General features: G+C 50.6%; 1 long non-coding RNA gene across 1 annotated transcript; it reads left to right on the top strand.

Moving 5' to 3' along the window:
- Positions 1 to 4,392: 4,392 nt before the first annotated feature.
- Positions 4,393 to 11,726, top strand: LOC119088060. The gene is made up of 2 exons (XR_005091640.1): positions 4,393 to 5,857; positions 11,047 to 11,726. It is a non-coding gene; the product is annotated as an uncharacterized LOC119088060 (long non-coding RNA).
- The last annotated feature ends 1,782 nt before the right edge of the window (positions 11,727 to 13,508 follow it).

The following is a 13,508-nucleotide window of genomic DNA, read 5'->3' as shown; positions in this document are numbered from 1 at the left end:
TGGACTGGAGGGAAATACTGTAAAGCCTATACTGGATAAAGAACTCATTGTTGTGATATAAAGAACATCAACAATTCGATAATAAAGATACAAACAACCCAATAAACAGCACAAAAACTTAAGTCAACACCACAAAGCAACATACATGGACTGCCTGCACACAATCTGCACACACAAAAAAACCATGCTCAGCAGGACTGAACTTCAGACCAATTAAACTCTAAAACCACAAATTCAAACCACAAGTGAGATGGTTGTATGGCCCATCATACTAGCTGACATTAAAAGGATATCGTCAAACACTGGCAGAAATCTTTTGTTGGTGGGATTGTAAACTAATATGTTAGATTACAGACCCTCCAGCTGCCTTTCCCGAGACAAGCCACAAATCCCTGCCGCTTTCTCTAGACAGAGCATTGATCAGCAAGTCTGCTACAGCCTTGCAGTTTTCCTGTCCGTTGGAGCTGCAAGCTCAACATGCATGTTAACACACACACAACACATACAACACATACACACACACACACACACACACACACACACACACACACACACACACACACACACACCACACACCCCAGACCCAAGAAAAGCTTGAATCATAACAAGCCGTGATTCCTGTCTCCACACTAGACTGGTTCTTCCCATCAGGGAGTACGATGGCTGTAGGTCCACAGACACTGTCCCCAAGCAAAGCTTGTCTACAGGGAGGTTCGTTCCAGCTCCTTCTATGCACCTGTGATGCCCTTTTATGCGGCAGGACCAGCTTTCTAGATAGGTGTCTGCAGTAGAAGTACCTACAGAGTCTAGTGCCCAGAGACTCAGCTACAAGCCTCTATACTTGTGCCCCTGGAAATTACAATAGCCCTGAGCAGAAACCTCTCATGCATCCATAAACAAGAGAATCATAAGCAAATGGTGACATGCTTGCAAGCAAAATGAATAAACTACTATATTTACTATAAAAAGTCTATAGTAAATATGGGCCTTACCCACATGTCGGCAAAGGATGCCAAACACAGAAGACTACACATGCATGATCTCTTTTATATGAATTTAAAAGGGGCAAAATGGCTCCATACCGATAGGTAGTACAACACCAGTCACCCATGGCACATGCAGGGGGTGAAGGGAAGAGAGCGCCCCGGAACTCTCCGCCTACCTTCAGGTGGGGACACTTGTTAAAACTCACCCAGCCGCAAGTCTGAGATTCGTGTCCTGCAGTGTTGGACACCGACTTCAGTGTTTTGGAAACCTGTGTCAAGGCCCTCCCACACTCAAGGCGGAAGCTTACCGCTGTGTGTAAGGTATTCCAGGCCCTGCTCAGGTTCCAGGATAAACGGCGTTTCCCATGCTTCCTCACAGCTCACCTGTCATACTCGTAGGAGATGATGGAGACTGTGTCACGAGTGAAAACTAAGTGCAGAAGCTCGTGGGTCAGAAGTGGCCTCTCTGTCCTACTGAAGGAGTTTCCCCAGCAAAAATAAGAATGTTTAGCACTTTATATTGCATCTCTGAAGCATACAAGGCCCTGCATTATTGTACCTTACTCAGTTCTTTCATTAGAGATGGCAAATCCAGCTTGCAAGAACCAGTTAAATTTACCAAGAAAACGCAAGTGTGTTCTTAATTGCTCTCTATTAAAAGTTAAATGACATAAATTTATGGTTAGATTATATTAAAAAACAAACTTAAAGCCGGGCGGTGGTGGCACATGCCTTTAATCCCAGCACTCGGGAGGCAGAGCCAGGCGGATCTCTGTGAGTTCGAGGCCAGCCTGGGCTACAGAGTGAGATCCAGGAAAGGCACAAAGCTACACAGAGAAACCCTGTCTCGAAAAACAAAACTTATAAATCCCCATAGCTTATCACTTCCTAACTACATATTTGATTATCTTTACCCTCACTGTTACTAACCTAGAATATCTCTGTGGTCAGAACGGTGTGTGAGCCAAAACACTGGACAGAAACAGCCCATCCGGGGAAGGTTTTACTTCAGGTCACGGTTTAGGAGGTTTGGTCCATCACCACTGGGGAGGGATGGTGGCAGCTCCATCCCTGGTAGCAGGAATGTGTGGCAGAGACGCCTCACGTGGTGGCAGACAGAAGGCAGAGAAAAGGTGAGTGGAGCCAGGGATGGGTATATCCTCCCAAGGCCGGCCCCTAAGAAACACTTCCATGAGCCCGGCACCACCTCCTAAAAGTCCCACAGCCTTCAAGACAGCATCTGAACTGTGAACCTGTGGAGGGTGTTCCAGATGAAGCCCTCACATCGCCATTCACCTGCATGCTGCTGTATGTCATGGCCCAACTCGGGGTTCAGTGGTACCATGCTCTTAATTTAAAATCAGTCACCACAGGAGTATACACCATGGAAATCAGCCAGCAGCACAAATCTTGATTGCCCAGAGTTTAAAAAACTGAAAAATATTAACAATGCCTCTTAAACTTAAGTGTGTGGCACCTGAAGCCACTATATTATTAAGCAGAGCAAAGTATTCGGAAAATACTTTCCCAATATTCAAACACCTTTACTCGGTTCAACAAGAAACCTCTCACACCACTGAAATGGGCAAAGTTTTAACATATATTTAAGTTGTTTCATTTCCATTAGCCTCCTTTATGAAAATGAAACACCCGATATACTTCACTTCAGAACTGTACCCATCCAACCAACTGCCTCCACGGCCTGTCTGTGGGCAGAAGTGGGAAACCCCAGCAAGCACTGTGGGAGAATCAGTTGACTGTGTGGAACTTACAAGCGTTGGATAGGATGTGTGTAAACTGCTATATTCCTTTATGCTTGTAAATTACATAATTAATTTTATAGTATGTATGTGAAATACTTTTTCATCAAGCCAGCTGTTGTACATTTACACATTACTAACTCCATTTTCACCCCAACATCGACATGTCATAACACAGATTGCTACATGTGTTTCACACAGTGAAACAGAGGCTCTGAAAAGTGTGTGTGTATAAAACACGCAGTCTTTTATCCATCACAGCTCTAGTCAACTTCACACATGTACAGCTCTCAGAACACTGCGTTCCACACACTGGTGCAAGCCTCCCAGACAGCTCACTGGGCGGTGCCTCTCCTCTGCCGGATTCGTAGCTGAGGGCGCAGGAGCTAGGGGAGGTGAGCAAGTTCAAAGCCTATGTCTGGCTAGTGGCGTGGATGGCACACGTTCTCATTAGCATCGTCTCAGTTCCAGGGGACATGAGAAGACTTGACTGGCTTTGTTCTACCCCACATATCCACTAGTCCCTAAGCTTCCAGAAAGCCTGACATGGAGGAATCCCAACAAATGTTGTTCCAGGTAAGGCATATGACTTGCTGCATGGAATATATTATTATTTACCCTAAGTCACATGAATCCCTCATTCTAAGCCCTTATCTTGTAGATCTGGCCAGAAAAGTACTCTCAACTATCCTTAGCTCACCAAGAGCTGGGTAGAATCCATGAGGATCTAGCGATGGGAAGGAAGAGGGAGCCGTCCAGTTGTCCCCCTGTAGTGGTGACCCTACAGCTTCATAGTGGGTCTCAGAAGGGGCCAGCTATCAGAAGCCACCATTCTTCAGCCCTGGGTAGCCAGGGTAGTAGAACACTCCTCAGCACATGGCCAGAGGCAGGCACAAACGTTACCACACATCATTAATACCAATGTGTGCACTTTGACAATTACGTCAATACAGACCCCCACACTTTAACACATCAGACAGTGGCAGAGCTTTAAACCCCCCACACCCCACATACAGACACACATATAGACACTCAACCAGAGGTACAGATGCACTGGCCACATCGTCACAATGCCAGAGGTCCAGATAACTGCTGAGGTACCCAACAGGCAAGCATGCAGGCTCAGAGCCACGCACGCCGGCTCAAACACTCATTAGGCACACACCGCCACCCTCAGCCCAGATAGTGAGCGAGCAAACACACTCCCACACAGGCAGGCAGTGTTTGCAGCTACTCGGCAGGGACACACACACATAAGTTCACACCCTGACACCCAGCCACACACTCACACTATCACACCGTCCAACAACCGCCACCCACCACCCACTCACACTCACACACACACACACACACACACACACACACACACACACACACACACACCAGCAGGCTACAAGTTTAGAGGCAGGCAGTGGGCTCCCACGCTGCTCACTCAACTTGGCCAGCAACAGCACTCAGCCTGCAGGTGCCTGCCAGAGGTGCCAGGTCCTGCAGCCACTCAGCCAATGGCAGCAGCCTCCTTCGCCCACCCCACCAACAACCCTATGCATGAAAAGACGAATGTAGACTGGGCGGAGTCAGTGGTGAGAAGGGCAGAAGATGAAATCATAATCCTGCCGGGTTTGTTCATTTTGGTGATAATTAGCGGTGCATTCACGCCGCCTCACCGGCCGCTCCCGGCCGCTCCCGGCTGATCCCGCGTGATGGATGCCTGGTGGTGCTGAATGCAAATTAGCATAATTTCATTACCGAGGGACCCGTGAAAAGGTTCAATTATAGAGCAATCTCATTAATACCAGGGCTTGTTAAACTAATAGAAAGAGACAGGCCCCGCAGCTCCGAGAAGAGACACGTGCTCCGAATGCAACTCCATGAAGCCCCAGTACCTGGCCACGCCCGCACCCCTGCTGCCCTGCAATCTTGGAACTGAGATCCCGGCCTCCAAGACCCAGAGCCTCCAGAGGACCCAGGTACAAAAGGCACAGAATCCGGGATGAATGGGTCTCTGCCAATCGGCTAGATCAAGGCCACAGCGGCAGAGCCCTGGGCCGGCAGTGTGGAAGTGACCTGCCCAAGGTGTGTGGCACTGAGGCCACAGAGCCATGGGGATGTGCAGGTGGGAGAGGGGGGTGCCCACATCTGTCTAGGGATTGGCCTCATAACATGTAAGCAACCTCTGTCGAGCCTGCCAGCTGTGACTCAGTTCCTGTATTATTATGAGCCTTGTTAGCCCCGAACTCCTGAAGACTCAGCTCTGGAGGGACAGCAGGCTGGAGGCCATAGTCCACGTGAGTAAAAGGAACTACACACACACACACACACACACACACACACACACACACGCACACGCACACGCACACGCACACGCACACGCACACGCACACGCACACGCACACGCACACATCTTTCTGGCCACCAACATGATAATCTGGCTGGAGAGCAGCTCAGCTCAACCAGGGAGGACTTTTCTGGGCCCTGGCTGACGCTCTGGGTTGGGTAAAAAAGCCTCTGCCTTTCACATGAATTTCTTAGAAGTTTAACCTCCTTATGTGGCCTTAGCAAAAATGGGTCAAGCCTGGCCCAACCTGAAAGCCCGATCCCCACACCCGGGAGCCCTTGGCAATGACCTCAGGCCTGCACTCTTCCCACCAGCCCGGGACATGCAGAGGTAGGTTATATGACTTTGCTGTATTTTTTTTTTGTCACCTCTGTAATATCTGATTTTTTTTTCAATTGTAAGTAAAACAGAACAAGTCCCCAAATGCCCCAAGTGGGAGAATGAGTCACACCATTTGTGACTGCACACACAAAAATATGCAGTGACTCAGAGGGCCCTGCAGAAGAGACCAGCCCACAAAGGGCCTCATTGTTCAGACTTTCAAGGTACAGGGGAGGGAGCTGAGCGTCTGCAGGCTGCCAGGCGGCCTGGATGGCGGCTGTGACACTTGCGGGGGTGTGTTTTGGTTCTGCATGTGCTGACCTTCCCCCTCTGTTTTGCTGTTTTGTTTTGAGACAGGGTTGCATATAACCCAGGCTGTTCTCCAACTGACTAATGTAGCCAAAGATGGTTCCGATCATCCGGCCTCTACTTCTTAAGTCGTGGGTCGACAGGTAGGCCCTGATTACTTTTCTCTTTTTCAGTAACACAGTCAAGACAGATGATAGCATAAAGGTAGACCAGCAGCTGCAAACTGTTTCTACTTACAAATGGTGATGGGAGAAGAGAGAGGAGACCCCAGAAACAGCTGGCCCCTGGGACTCCAGAAGCCACATGACAGACAGGAAAGCCACAAACTAGGCTAGTCTAGTCACACAGAACTGTAATTCCAGGAGGCTGAAGCAGGAGGATCTTCATGAGTTGGAGACCAGCCTGAGCTATACAGTGAAATACTGAGGGGAGCGGGGTGAGAGGAGAGGGAAGGGAGCAAGTTATGGATGGGTATTGCAGGCCATGGCAAAGCCTTGAGGGGGTACAGAACCTCAGAGAAGGGACAGTGATGGGATGAGAGCTTCCTGGGTCTGGTGATGATGCTAACTGGCTGGTCCCTAGGGAGACTTGTGGAACTGTGGGCAAGGAACGGTCCTAGAAAAGAGTATTTTACCCAGAAGGACTCAGAGCTGCAGGTGATGCTACTAGCAACCTCAGAGTGAGAATGTCAACCCTCAGGAGCCCCAAAAGCCACAGTAGAAATGTGTGGGAAGGGTGGGAGCCAGAGCTACGCCTCCTTGATCACAGCTTAAAGCTAACAGCCACTACCCCAAAGTGATGAACTCGGAGGTCCTGGCAGCAGACACACATTACTGAGAGTGGGGGATGGTTAGGAGATGTTGGGCTAAAGTGAACCCCAGGCTTCTGGGGAGCAACCCTGGGTTGCAGTGGGAGCCACATAGAGCTCTTCTTTTTAAAAAGTGTTTTTATCAAAAAGCCTCCATTTATGCGCCTGACCAAGTGTCTAATGCACCCAACTCTGTCACCCAGAATGGTTTTAGTCACCCTTTATCTGGCCTCAGCAAAAATGGGTCAGGAAGAGGACTAAGACAGGCTGGGTGTGGGGGCGAGCTTGCTGTGTGTATGCACACTCACACCTGTGCAAGCACCCCCTAATCACCACTCTAGTGTGGAACAAGGGCCTCGGCTCCCCTCCCTTGAGCCAACCCTTTATCCCAGACGCCCTTCTCCCCTGACAGGCGAGGCTTTGTGAGTAGGTTTACCAATCACAGATCTTACAAAGGACTCAGATTCAAATTCAGCTCAGCCACTTCCCAGCGGTGCAGCTTGAACAAATCACTCGGCTTCTCCGTGTGTGTTTTCCTCCTGTACAATCAACAGGCCAGTGGGGTCTGGGCTTGCTCTTGGGGTGCTTCAGTTGGGTCTTTGGTCCTCAGGCTCCCTGGCCTTGCATGACACGCACTCTTTTCCCTCAGTCCCTCTCGTACTCTGTGGCCACCAGAAGGAAGCAAATGAACAGCTTGCACCAAAGTGGAGGACGAGGACAAGGGAAGGGGCGGGATTAGAGAAAGGAGGGGCCAGAAACCATGGGCAGTGGGTGGAGAGGCTCCCAATGTGGCCCAGGGCCATCAGGACTCTGGGCTGCCCAGCCCACAGCACGTTGCTTGCCTCAGTTGAGTGGGAGCCCTGCACCACCTTCAGGCGTGGGTGGATACAGATGTTCTGTTCTCTGGTTCGAATCCATCCATCCCAGGCAGCGGCTTGTGCCAAGCACCGGAAGGATGGCCTCTGCGGTCTTTGTGCTAGCTGCTTTTCCTGTTGATGTGAACAAATGCATGACAAGAAATGTCTAGAGTAAGGAAGGATGGATTTTGGCCCACAGGCCTGGGGGTACAAACTGTCGTGGTAGAGAAGGTAGGAGGGTCACGTGAGCTGGTTGGTCACATTATGCCCAGTCAGCAAACAGAAGCAGAGAGAAAGCAGGACCACACTCCAAAGCCTCAAGGCTCTCACCCTGGGCCTTCACTGCCTCCACAGAAGCTTTGCCTCCTATTGGTTCCACAACTTTCCCAAACAGCACCACCATGGGGGCGGGGGGGGGGGGGGGCAGGTGTCCAAACCTGGGAGCCTTTGGGGGGCAGTTCATATGCAAAGCGCCTGTCTTACAGCCTCTCTGACCTCTAACCTCCCTAGCAAGACCCACGAGGGAACTCTAGGTGGCCTTTTAATCACGTGTGTATTTCTGACCAATCAATGTTTCTAGGCAGCTGGAGGCTTCTTGATTAACCCCCTGGGATCACATGGTCTGCCCTGGACATAGGAGCAAGCCTTCAGATGATCAAATAACTGATGCATATTGTAGAAAAACAGTCCCCCAAGAAAGAGAGGGAGCCCACAAGGACCAAGCAACTGAAAGCCACTTCCCGAGCCCAGGTTCTTAAGCTGGGAGAGAATTTAGGAGGAGAAGACAAGGTCAGCCATGGCTGGGCCTCTGAGTGCCAGTTCCAAAGGATTTGACAGCTCCTGGCATGTGGACTGCAGCCAGAAGGCAAGATTCAGCCAGCGTGAGGGCCATGGAGGGAGAGCACAGGGTGTGGAGAACTCACCCATAGGTAATGGGAGCCACATCTCAAGCAGACTGTTTTCTGGACCCTGTGAGGAGGCAGAGGGGCATGGACAGAGATGTAAGCCTAGCTTACAGTTATCATTTTAGACCTTCCAGGGGTCAGCCTCAGCTGCTGTCTCCTACTCTGTAACCACCCCTCCAGGACAGAAAAGCCCTTTGGGCCAACCCCGTTCTTACACCTGCTACGGCTCCCCAGTGCCCCAGCAGAACCTAATCTGTTCCAGGTTAGCCTCGTGGCCTCCACTGTGTCTTCTCACACCCACCACTCTCCCCTGCCTTCTTACGGAGCGTCTCCCCCGCCCACCAGCCCTTCAGTTCGGCCAGGCCTACATACACATAGAGCACCCCACCCGCTGTCGTGGCCACAGACCCAGGCCATCCTCCAAAGCCTAGATGAAGCGTGTAGGGCTGACAGCATGAGGGTTTATCCCTGCTCCATCAAACCCCCAGCAGGCTTACCTCCCTTGACCTCCCACTCTGCTTTCTCCAGAGATCTGCCCCCCTCCCCTGCGTGTGCTCCGCTTCTCCCCAGCTGTGACGTCTCCACGCCACATCAGCACAGGTGAATATAAACAGTGCCGTGCACACAGAGGGTGCTTCCGGAGATTGCAGATGAGAACCCTGAGGAGAAACGTTTAGAAAGGAGTTGCACCAGTGGCCTCCTAGTCACTCACTACTGCCACCTTCTGGCAGGGGTGGCAGAGCCGATATTCCAAGATACTTGCAGTCCCCTGGGCTCCAGGAGTACCCAGCCCCTCCCCTCATCAGCGGGGAGAGCTGGGGGAGCTAGGGTCTACTCCTCACAGTCGCCCTTGGAGCTCACTGAGGGAAGGATGTCCCGTGACTTCATAGGGCACAAGAGAGTGCAGCCTCTCTGCTCACCCCACCCTGCTTCCCTCCTGTGGAGTCCAGATGCCACGCTGGAACAAATCACCTAGGTGTTTCAGTAACTGTCCCCAGGTAAGCTCAGCCACAGCCAGCAGCACCCAGCAGACACATGCTTGAGCAGGAGATGAGTCTGGGCCCATGCAGGACAACACCTACCCCATTCTCGTCACCTCAGTCTTTAGTCCTGTGGTTCCCGTGTACCGTAGCATGGCAGAAGGAGTTCCTCGGGGTCCGGACTTTGAGAGCAGCTGGGATGATCCAGGTGACCCAGTCTCACATTTTACCACATCTTCTCACATCCCGCTGAGTCCTGTAATATACACAAAAATTTTAAAACCTATGCCGTCACATTGGCATACCATGCCGCACTCACTACAATGGCTGTTATCAGAAAATAAGCAAGTGTGAAGTCAGACCCCTTGTGTGTTGCCGGGAAATGCTTTATTAGCTACTGCAGAAACATCATGTAGGTCCCAGAAATATTAAATATCACATTACCATAATGATCCAACAATTCTTCATCTGGGTCCAAACCCCAAAGAACTGAAAATGGGGATCCCGCGCACAGTTGCAGTAAGCACAGTAGCCACAAGGTGGAAGCCACTCTAGCGTCCATGATCCCTGAATGGACTTTTAAAATGCAGCCCAGCAACGCACTTGAATAGTAGTCAGCCTTTAAGAAGAATGAAGTTTGACGTGTCTAAGTTAAAGAAGCCAGGAACAGAAGAACAAACACAGCTGCGTTCCTCTTCTACCAGGTCCCAAGGCTGAAGATGGATGGCAGGAAGAGCGGACTGCCTACCCTCTACCCAGTGTCTGGGGCAAGTGACTTGGAGTTAGCAGAGCCCCTTGTCCCTGGCAGCATTTGTGTCCCTGTAAGGACAGCCCTTGCCAACAAGCCCATGCTGAGCAGTCCTGTGTTCTTCTCCCTATCAACAGGCTTGCATGCCATGCAAGTGGGTTTCTGAGGCCGAGCAGATGCCCCCCTCCCCCTCACAAAATGCCCAGTGGTTGTAAGCATGGGCTGTCCTGCACAGGAGTTAACACTGAGCCAGCTCGACCATGTACCTGCTGAGCCAGCTAGGGAATGATATTTACACTCTTTGCACCTGGTTTTTTATTTATAAATAAAAACCCACTTCACAGAGTGAACTGGCGAATCAGGAACATGATAAACACATGTTCTAAGCAACAGACACTGGCAAACAAAAGGAAGGCCTGAGGAAGCAACATGACAAGCATTACTAGACTCATGGTTGTGTGGCTAGCCACCTCCTTTGGTTGAAACATCCCCTCCTGAGCTGAGAAGGGAGGCTGAGTCTCAGAAAGCTACCAAGTTTACAGGGCTCAGGCATAAATCTCACAAGATGGGGAAGCTTAGAAAGTTACAAAGCCTTTCTCCAAAGCTGTATAAACAGTGCCCAGTTGCTGGGAGAGAGGGGGCCCTGTCCAGTGGAATGCAGGCAGTCGGGGCAGGGAACAGGGCCTGGGCTCCCATAAGTCCTCGCTCACACTGGGCTCGGCTTTCCAAGCAGAATCTGCTTCGGAGTCATCCATGCTCTTATAATCACCCCTCACCTGTGCACCTGGACTTGGTGGACCTGTTTCTTTGGTCTCTTGCCAGAGCTCTATCTGGGGTGCATGCACTTTTGCTCACATCTCCCCAAGAAAGTCCACACAATGGGTAAGGAAATGTTACTATGAAGCTGAGCTGAGAACATGACTAAACACGTCTGCAGAAGAACCAATTGAAAACGTCAATAGACATGTAAAACAATAATCAAATGTAGACCATGCCCATTGGAATAACAATAGAATATCATTTTTATCCCTCAGACTGGTGAAAATTGTAGTGTCCGACAAGAAGATGTGGAAATGGGCTTTCTTGCTCTAACTGACATGACCTGGGAAGTATTTCCGATTCATGTGATTTGAATTGACACCATCTTGCAGAAACGTATCATCTAGCGAAGAGATGCCACGGGTGCTTGTCGTCTGCTTGTTCATGGTGATAAGTTACTGAATTTGATCAGGAGATGCCCATCAGAAGGCAAACAGAGCTGTGCAGTTGCTAAACAAACCCTGCCAAGGCTAAGGATGCTGAGCATGTGTGCTGCTGCGTCCTGACTGGCAGATCACCACTGGAAGCAGGCTGTGCGGGGCTGTGGTTAAGTCGACTTCAGAGCACCCCGACCTCTCTGCAGCACTTCACAAGATGGTGGGTCTGGGGGTTCTGATGTGGGAGAGGGATCCTCATGGCAGTGCAAAAACAAGACTGGCGTGCTCGACACAGGCACACTGGTGCCCACCTCTGCTCGACACAGGCACACTGGTGCCCACCTCCGCTCGACACAGGCACACTGGTGCCCACCTCCCTTCCATACTAGAAGACAGTTCGGGTATTATCTCCTCCGCACTGAAACTGTAGCTCTAGGTGGGCTGGAATTTGTGCCTAGCACAAAGCCAGGTTCATATAAACCACCCAATTAAATCCATTGAATGAATGAATGAATGAATGAATGATGAATGAATGCCCATATAACTCAAAGTGGAACTAAAATGGAGAAACACACCCACAGTGAGCTGAACAGAGCCTTGCCCTCTGAGCATCACTTCTTCCTCATCTCCCCTCTCCCTTCCACAGGCTCCACCTGGCAATGCCCCATGTAGGGCCCCAATCTTTCTAGACACCCTCTTCTATCCATCTGGGATTCATTTAGCAGCCATCAAGCATACACTGTAGGCCAGGCCTTGCCCTGGGTGCTGGTCATACAGCAGGAGAGCACAGGCCCTAAACCCAGAGTGCTCTCTTGTGTAATGGACACAGACACCCCACCTCCCTGAGGGGCACTCTGCTCTGAACTTACAGGGGAGTTTGTACACCACCTTCTGCTAGAGCAAATGACAAAGACCACTGACGTGGTCATGGACCAAGATGCACAAAAGCCCCTGCCTCACCCAGCTGGGGAAGGAGCAGCATGGACCCCAGCGTACCAATGCACCTGTCCCCGGGGGTTCAGTGTCCACTTATCCAGATAGGAACACTGTCTTGAAAAGTTGCAGAGCCTGTATCTCCACAGCCAGATGTCTCAATGCTGGTGTGGTAAGGAGGAAGGTAGCAGGTGAAGGGAAATGGGAGGAAGTAGGCATCAGGTCCTCATCACACCAGAGAAGAGCAAGAAAATAACAAGGCTGCTTCTGCCATGGCCCCAAGGCAGGACACAGAGCCCATATTCAAAGGGGACACAAGTGACAAAGACAGCTTCCAGCCAGAAAGGACCTACTGCCGTCATGTTATTTAGGGACTGTGATGGCTGTGTTTTGTCACCTTGACACAAATCTAGACATATCCAGGAATAAGGAATCTTAATAGAGAAAATGCCCCCATTTTCTGTGAGCAAGGCAGCAGGACATTTTCTTGATTGATGTGAAAGGGACTAGCCCATAGTGGGTGGTGCCATCCCTGGGCTGGTGGTCCTGGGCTCTATAAGAAAGTAGGCTGGGCAAGATATTAGGATCAAGCCAGTAAGCAGCTCCCCTCTGTGGCCTCTGCATCAGCTCCTGCCTCCAAGTTCCTGCCCTGTTTGGGTTCCTGTCCTGACTTCCTTCGGTGATGGGTTGTGATGCAGAAGTGTGAGCAAAACGAACCCTTTCCTCCCAAGTTGCTTGTGGTCATGGTGTTGATGACACTAGAAACCCTGAGACAGCCTGAAGCTCTCGTTCACCTGGTTGTATTAGTTACTTCTCTATTGCTGTGATGAAACACCATGACCCAGGCATTTACAGAAGGAAGGGATTTGGGGGGGCTCATGGTTCCAGAGGGTTAGAGTCCATGACAGCAAAATGGAGATAGCAGGTCTAAGCAGCTGGAGCAGCACCTGAGAGCTCACATCTGGAACCACAACTAGGAAGCACAGAAAGCCAACTCAAAATGGCACAAGTCTTTTTAAATCTCAAAGCCTGCCGCCACCACCACCCCCTGGTGTCATACTTCCTCCAGCAAGGCCACACCTCCTCATCTACCCCAAACAGCCACCAACTGGGGACCAAGTATCCAAATGGCTGAGTCTTATGGGGGCATCTCATTCAAACCACCACCACAGTGCTGTTCTCCTCGTTGTTTGCGGGGGCTGGGGGTGACAAATAGATCAGAATGCTGTATTCTGACTGGGGCATCTGAAAGTCTAAGACCCTTCCCCCCCACAAGTGACAAGGATAAGAGGGGACACCCTCATGAACAAAGAAAGATGTCTATGACTGTTTTGACCAAAATAGCCAAGTGTGTTCAAATGTCCAAA

This window comes from Peromyscus leucopus, chromosome 5 (genome assembly GCF_004664715.2).
Source record: "Peromyscus leucopus breed LL Stock chromosome 5, UCI_PerLeu_2.1, whole genome shotgun sequence".
Classification (NCBI taxonomy): domain Eukaryota; kingdom Metazoa; phylum Chordata; class Mammalia; order Rodentia; family Cricetidae; genus Peromyscus; species Peromyscus leucopus.
Note: the sequence above shows the minus strand (reverse complement) of the source record. Positions and strands in the feature narration are given on the sequence as shown.